Source organism: Marmota marmota, unplaced genomic scaffold (assembly GCF_001458135.2).
Source record: "Marmota marmota marmota unplaced genomic scaffold, marMar, whole genome shotgun sequence".
Classification (NCBI taxonomy): Eukaryota; Metazoa; Chordata; class Mammalia; order Rodentia; family Sciuridae; genus Marmota; species Marmota marmota.
Genome location: NW_025999926.1, coordinates 5,952,343 through 5,960,338, shown reverse-complemented (window position 1 = coordinate 5,960,338; position 7,996 = coordinate 5,952,343).

The following is a 7,996-nucleotide window of genomic DNA, read 5'->3' as shown; positions in this document are numbered from 1 at the left end:
TGAACAATTTTTGTGCCTGTGTATTAGTAGAACCATCTGTAAACCAGTTCTGAGTCTTCTCTTGCTCTGCCAACTAATAGCAGAGAACTCTCCATGAAACCAAAAGTGTAAATTGGGAAAGAGAAGGTGGTGGTAGCAGAAGCGGAGACCGTGGGCTTTGGGGCCACTTCTTCCCATAACTTGTTCCTTCAGGGACTGCTTAGCCTAATCACACATACCACTTTGAATTTATGATGGAGTCCCCCTGTGCACCCAGCTGCATGGCTTAGTGAATCAGATAAACCTAGTTCATGGTGGCCAGCTAAGGTTGCATGATACCTCATAACCCATGGGTAAGTGTTTACTCTTTTTTAGGGATGAGTATTTATCAAAAAAAAGGAGGAGGAGGAGGAGGAGGAGGAGGAAGAGGAGGAGGAGAGGAAAAAGAAGGGAAAGAAAGAAAAGAAAAAAAGAGTAGTTATCCACAGAGGATGGCAAGAACTTATTCCAATAAGGAACTCATTCTAAGGATATGCGCTGTGATTCACCCACAGGGACCTGCCAAATGTTTCAGATAGCATTATAATTGCCACTGACATTCCAGGCACCATTGCTTCTGCTGGGCCACGTGGTCCAAATGGCAAAGCAGCTTACACAGCAGCCTGGACCTATTGCAGAACCTTCAGGTCACTCAGCAAATGGGCTGGGGTAGCACACCCAAATGAGGAATAAGCTCCTTCCAAAATCCAAGGAGATCCACTAGTGCGGCTTTTTTTCTTTGTAGGCCAGAAGCAGCAACTTATCCGTCATCTTAAAAGTAATATCACAACATCCCACACTACTGGGCCCAGAGTGCTCACCATTGGCTTTTTAAAAGACAACATAGACTTTAACCTACAAAAGTGTGAGCTTGATTCTTCATACACAGAATTCAATATGGATACTGGGGTGTAGATTCACAGAGTTGTTCATTATGTAATATGTGCCTGTTGTTTTCACTTAACACCACATTAACATACCTCCATAATGATAAACACTTTTATATTTAAAACCCTACATAACTCTGCTGGTGTAGCTTAATGTATCTGACATTTCTCCAAATAGTTAGATCTTCAAATTTTTTCCAATGATGATTACTTTTTATTAAAACTGAAAAGAACCACTTAGCTCAAGCAATTTTGTGTCCTGAGCTATTTTTTAAGACTGACTTCCTAGAAGTAGTATAACTACAAGGTTTTAAAATGCAGTCTTTGATACCTCTACATATGGCATTTATTATGATCCAAACTGCAGTAGTAGAGAATTATGTCACAGTGTTCTGGTGGTTGGCTATGACTTTGAAGGGAAAGAATCAGATAACAATAAATATTGGCTGGTCAAGAACAGGTATAAAATGCCATAGGTGTTTATATTTGAAATTTAAAAGGGAACTTTTATTAGCAATCACTATTTGGAAACAGATATAAAAACCCTTTAGTGTGTTTCTGAAATCCCAGAAATCTGTCCCACTTAAGGTGAACACAAAAATACTAATGTTTGATTATAACATTGAGATAGCATCACAAGGGGCTGGGGTTGTGGCTCAGTGGTAGAGCACTTGCCTAGCATGTGTGAGGCACTGGGTTTGATTCTCAGCACCACATAAAAAATAAATAAAATAAAGGTCCATTGGTAACTAAAAATATATTTTATTGAATAAAAAGCATTTCACAAGATTGGTGTCAACAAGATGGCTGACTTAGCTTTCCACAAGAAGGAACCAAGACAAACAATACACAGTTGCTGTTCAACTGATATCTGAGGGAGAGAGCTGTCTGTGGTGAGGCTGTAGTGGAGATGCTGGGGAGCAGAGTCTCGGGATGGTCTTTACAAAAAGGAAGAAGTGCCTGTATCTACTGGTGCACCTGCCCGGTCCCACCGGTGAGCATCAGCTCAAAACAAAGATTTTGTCATGGCAGGGAAAAGGGGAACACAGCACCTACAGCAGCCCCCACCAAAGCCCTAAACTCCTCAGCTCCTGAGGTCTCAGCCACTGGATAACCCATCGGCCCTCACAAGCCATGAGCCCCAGTTAGGGAACTGCTGGGGTGTTTACCCCAACTGCACAGCTTCAGGAAGGAGCCTGGCCCTCCTCTAGACTGCTGCTATCCAGTGCCATCTCAAAGCCACGCCTACCTGCTGCCCACAAAACAGCCAAATGACCTACTCCCAGTGGCAGGTAATGGGTCAGGAGCTGGCCACCCTCAGCATGTGAAACAGTCACTTGATCCCCACCCGGAGGGAAACTCAGCCTCCCTTCAGGAGACTCAGACTCCAGCTGCCCACCAATCTCACAAACCCCACAGCCTTGGCTTTGAGGTATTGCAGGCACCACTGATGCTCACTGCAGCCTAAGGAACATCATGGGCACCACACTACTATGCCCACTCAGGACCAAAATCAACACAAATAGGCATACAATACCTATTTGATGTCCTAGGTCCCTTCTCCCTTAGGAAGTCTTCAATTACAAACACCACCCTATGAAGTTAGTAGAGAAAACTGTTCACCATGTGCAAATATGAACATAGGGGGAGACACAAGAAGTGTAAAAAGGGAACATAAAGTGATACCTCTAAAGGAATACACTGATTCTTCACTAACAGACCCCAAAGAAAAGGAAATACATGAAATGCATGAAAAGGAGTTTAAAATAATGATATTAAGGGAACTCATCAAAATACAAGAGAAGATATACAGACAATTCAATGAAATCAGGAAAACATTACATAATTTGAATGGCAAATTCAACAAAGGAAGCCTCCAAAATCTATGGGACACCACTAAGTTAACAAATATTTACATTATAGTTGTTAAAAAGGACAAAAAAATGAAAAGGCGCAGATTACCTATTTAACAAAATAATAACTGAAAACTTCCCAATTTTGTGTGTTACTTCATTTCCTCCTGCTGACAACACATAGTATGGACTAGCTAATTTATAAGGAAAAGGTTTAATTTGGCTTACAGTTCTGGAAGGGCAAGATCAACAAACCGCACCTGGTGTGGGACCTCATGATGGCAGGGTCAGGCCATCCAGGGCATCACATGGCAAGAGGCAGGGAGTGCATATATGTATGTGTGTCCGGGCTCCCTCCCTCTTCTTATGAAGTCACCAGAATTCAAACATGAGGGCTTTATCCTAACGACCTCATGTAATCCTTTCCAAAGTTGCTGTCTCTAAACACCACAGGTTGATTAAGTTTTCACCCCTTTCATTCCTCATGATATGGATTAAATTGCAGCACCTGAGGCTTTGGGAAACATTCAAACCATATCCAAAGCCTAGCATCAACATCCAGATCCATGAAGCTCATAAACCTCAGTTGGATTCAATGTAAAAGGGTCCTTTTCAAGGCACATTGTAGTCAAACTATCAAAAGTCAAAGTAAGAATTCTAAAAGCACTAAGAGACCAACATCAAGTCATATGGAAGGAATCACCATTAGAGTAACAGCAGATTTCTCAACAGAAACCTTGGAAGCCAGAAGAGAGTGGAATGATATATTCCAAACTGCTGGCAGAAAAAAAAAAAACTGTCAAGAATAATATGCTGAGCAAAGCTATTCTCCAGAAGTGAAGAAGAAATAAAGCCTTTCCCAGACAAGCAAAACCTGAAGGAGTTCATCATCACTAGACCAAACTTGCAAGAAATTCTGAAGGGATTTTTACATCTAAGAGCAAAAGGACAAATACCACCGGGAAAACACAGGAAAGTATAAACCGTAGTAGTGGAGAAGATGCACAAATGAGAAAGAGAAATATAATCATATCATTGCAGAAAACCACCAATCACAAAAATAATCAATGATAAAGGAACAAAAGATACACAAAACAATGAGAAAATAACAAAATGGCAAGTGAAAGTTCTCACCTGTCAATAATAATAATCTTGAATTTAAATGGATTAAATACTCCAAGTAAAAGAGACTGGCTGGTCAAAAAAGAAGACCCCACTAAGTTGCCTATTTGAAAATCATATCACCAATGAAGACTCACACAGACTGAAAAGAAAGGGAGGAAAAAGATGTTCTGCACAAGTAGAAACCAAACAGGAGCAGAAGTGGATATACTGACATCACATAAAATGAATGTGAATTCAAAAACATAAAGAGAGACAAGATCATTAGACAATGATAAGGGGATCAATTCAGCAAGAGGACTATATAAAATTATACAGAAAAAATATATATATAATTATTTTGGCCCACCAAATATTATTAGATTTAAAGAGAGAAAGACTCCAAAACAATAATAATTGGGGACTTCAACAATCCACTTTTAACAATAGAGATATGAGCCCTCCAGGAAAAAAATTCATATTTTTTTAGTTGTAGTTTGACACAATATCTTTATTTTGTTTTTATGTAGTGCTGAGGATTGAACCCAGGGCCTTGCACATGCTAGGCGAGCGCTCTACTGCTGAGCCACAATCCCAGTCCCTTAAAAATCATATTTAAGCTATACTATAGATCAAATTGACCTAACAGACATTCACAAAACATTTTATCCAAACAGCTAAAGAAAATACATCTTCATACTATCACACAGAACATTCTTCAGGACAAACCACATGTTAGGCCTCAAAAAAAAAAAAAAGAAAAACTCTCAACAAAACTTGAAATCATTTATCTTCTCTGAACACAGTGGAATAAAACTAGAAATCAATAATTAGAACTTTAGAAACTGTACAAATGCATGTAAATTAAGCAACAGGCTCCTTAACCTGGGGGGAAAATTTAAAGTTGAAAATTTTCTTGAAACAAATGAGAATGGAAACACAATATAGCAAAACCTATGGATACAGCAGAAACAGTATTGTAAGCAAGATTTATAGCAATAAATGCCTACATTGAAAATCCAAAACATTTCAAATAATGTCTTAATGATGCACCTCAAGAAACTAGAAAAGCAGGAACAAACCAAACTTAAAATTAGTAGAAGGAAAGAAAGAACAAAAGTCAGAAAGAAAAGAAATGAAATTGAGACTTTAAAAAATACCAAAAATATCAACAAAAGAAAAGTTAGGTTTAAAAAAAAATCAAATCTACAAACTTTTAGCCAGCCTAAGAAAAAAAATAGAAAATAAATAAGTAAAATCAGATGAAATTACAACAGATAACACAGAAATATAAAGGATCATTAGAGTTATATAAACCAATAAATGCCAACAAATTAGAAAACCTAAAAGAAATGGGTAAATTCCTGGACACATACAACCTACTAAGATGAAAACATGAAGGAACAAAAATCCCAAACAGACCAAGAGCAAGTAATGAGATCGTATCAGTAGTAAAAAGTGTTCCGCAAACCAGCACCCAGGACCTGGTGATTTTACTGTTGAATTCTTCCTCACACTCTATTCCAGAAATGTAAAGGAAAAGAAATCCTGCCAAACTCATTCAAGGGGCCAGCATTAGCCTGATACCAAAACCATATAAGAACACACAGACACAAACACAAGGAAACTAAGACAAATATCCCTGATTAACACAGATGCAAAAATTCTCAAAAAAAAAAATTAGTAATCCAAATTCAACAATAAAACAAAAAGATTATACACCATGATCAACAGGGACTTTTACCAAGGACATAAGGATGGCTCAACATACACAAATCAATAAACATGATATACTGCATTAACTGAACAAAGAGCAAAAATCATGATCATCTCAACAGATGCAGAAAATAGCATTGGATAAAATCAGCATCCCTTCATGATAAAAACTCTCAGCAAATTAGACAGATTGTACCTCAACACAATAAAAGTTATACATGACAAACCCACAGCGAACATCATACTAAATGGGGAAAAGTTGAAAGCATTTCCTCTAAGACATGGGACAAGAGAAAGAAACTAGATATCCATCCATATGCAGAAATAAACTAGAACTTTATTTTTCACCATATACAAAAATCCACTCAAAATGGACTAAAGACTTAAATGCAAGACCTGAAACTATGAGACTCCTAGAAAAAACATTCTGTGATTATGCAGAACCACGGAAGGTCATTGTTCTGAGGGCAGACATAGAAGTCATTCACAGGTTTATGGTCAGTGGTTAGCAAAGGATGAACAGGAACGTCTGTGGGTCTCTCTTCATGCTGGAAACATCTGTAGGTTTGAAGAGGGAAGGCACCCAAGAAGACTTGCTCAATGGTTGGTCATACGTGATAGTTGGCTTCCTGCAGATGGCTTCTGATTTCTCATGGGCCAGCAGCGAGCAGCCTTGCCAAGCCCAGGGCAGGGGGTGGGACTCCAGATGCCCAAGGTCCCCTTCAGCACAGACAAGAATGTCTACACCGTGTGACAAGCACTCAGGGTCTGAACACCCAAACTCTATGCACAGGCATTCCCTCCCAGAGCCTGACCTGGGAACACGTCTGTTTCCAGGACCAGTTAGTGTCCCAAGACCCCAGGGCTTTCAGTGCAGCGGGGACAAACCTAGAAGACCCTTCCTGCTCTGCTTCTCAATGACATAGCTTTTTTTTCTTTTTTCGTTTCTTGTGCTTTTTGATTGCTCAGAATGGCACCGTGCCATAGCCATTTGCAGAATGTTTTTCTCACCTACCACAGCTTGGCCGTCTTTCCATCTTTGTATTTACAGTCTGTGATGGGATTAATTTTTTTTTGGTCAATTTAGCCAGGTTATGGTGCGCAGATCTTTGGCAAAATACCAGTCTAGAGGTTGCCATGAGGTTACTGTATACATGTGATTAACATGTACAATCAATTAGCTTGAAGCAAGGACATTATTCTTGGTAATGTGACAGGCTTCATCCAGTCAGCTGAAGGCCTTAAGAATAAAACTGGGGTTTCCTGGGGAAGGATTTCTGCCTGGTGAGTGTAACCTGGAAGTCCTGCCTGAGTCCCCTGTCCACCCCATTCATTTCTTTGGAGAACACTGATGGATACACAGACCCACCTTCCAGATCCACCATCCAAACCCACCCACCGTCTCCCATTTTTCCTTCATAACTTCCTCATGTTTTCTCTCTTCCTTGAAGAACATAGGAGGTGATCAGATGCCATTAGGTGAAAATAAAGCCCGAGGGTAAAGAACACACTGACTGTCATCAGATTAGAAGGGACTAAAAGGCCTTAGGGTACCAGCCAGTATACTTCTTCCTTTCGGTATTTATATATTTTGATGTCAAGAATGCCTTTGTATAAAAATACAGAAGGTATTTCCATATTCATAAGAGACTAGAGTGGGTTTATAATTTATTCAAGTTACTACATGGTTTTCCCAATATCAACTGTCTCCCTCCTGGTGAACATTTAAATTATTCTTATCTTTTTGCTATCACCAACTGTATTAATCAACTTTTCACCGCTGTGACCAAAATACCTGGCAAGAACAACTTGGAAGAGAAAATTTCTATTTTTCTCATTTCCTAGGTCTCAGCCCACAGTTGGCCGACTCCATCACTTTGGGCCCAAGATGAGGCAAAACATCATGGCGGGAGAGCACCAGAGAGGATCGCTGCTCAGCTCATGGCAGGTTCAGGGAGCAGAGAGGGCAAGGGGCAGGGGCTGTACGGAAGCTGACCCCTCCAGGGCAGCCCCCAGTGACCATCTCCTCCAACCATGATTCACCTGCCCACAGTTACCACCCAGTCAGCTCATTCAAACTAGGATGGGCTGACTAGGCTACAGCTCTCACAATCCAATCATTTCACCTCTGAATACTCCTGCATCAACAAGCGCTTTGGGGGACACCTTATGTCCAAACCATAACACCCAACAATACTTAATTTTAAAAGGCCACCATAGATTGGGTGCTAAACACCCCTCAAAGGGCCTTGGGTTTAAGGGTGCAGAGACATCTTTTCAATGATGTCTTCCCATTTTTTATATCTGAGAACGGAATTAGAGTCCCAATCACCTCAGGAGAAGACACTATGTGTAAGTTTCAAGCCAATCCAGACAAATTATGTTGTGCATGTATGAGGGGTGCTGCTGGGGATTGAACCC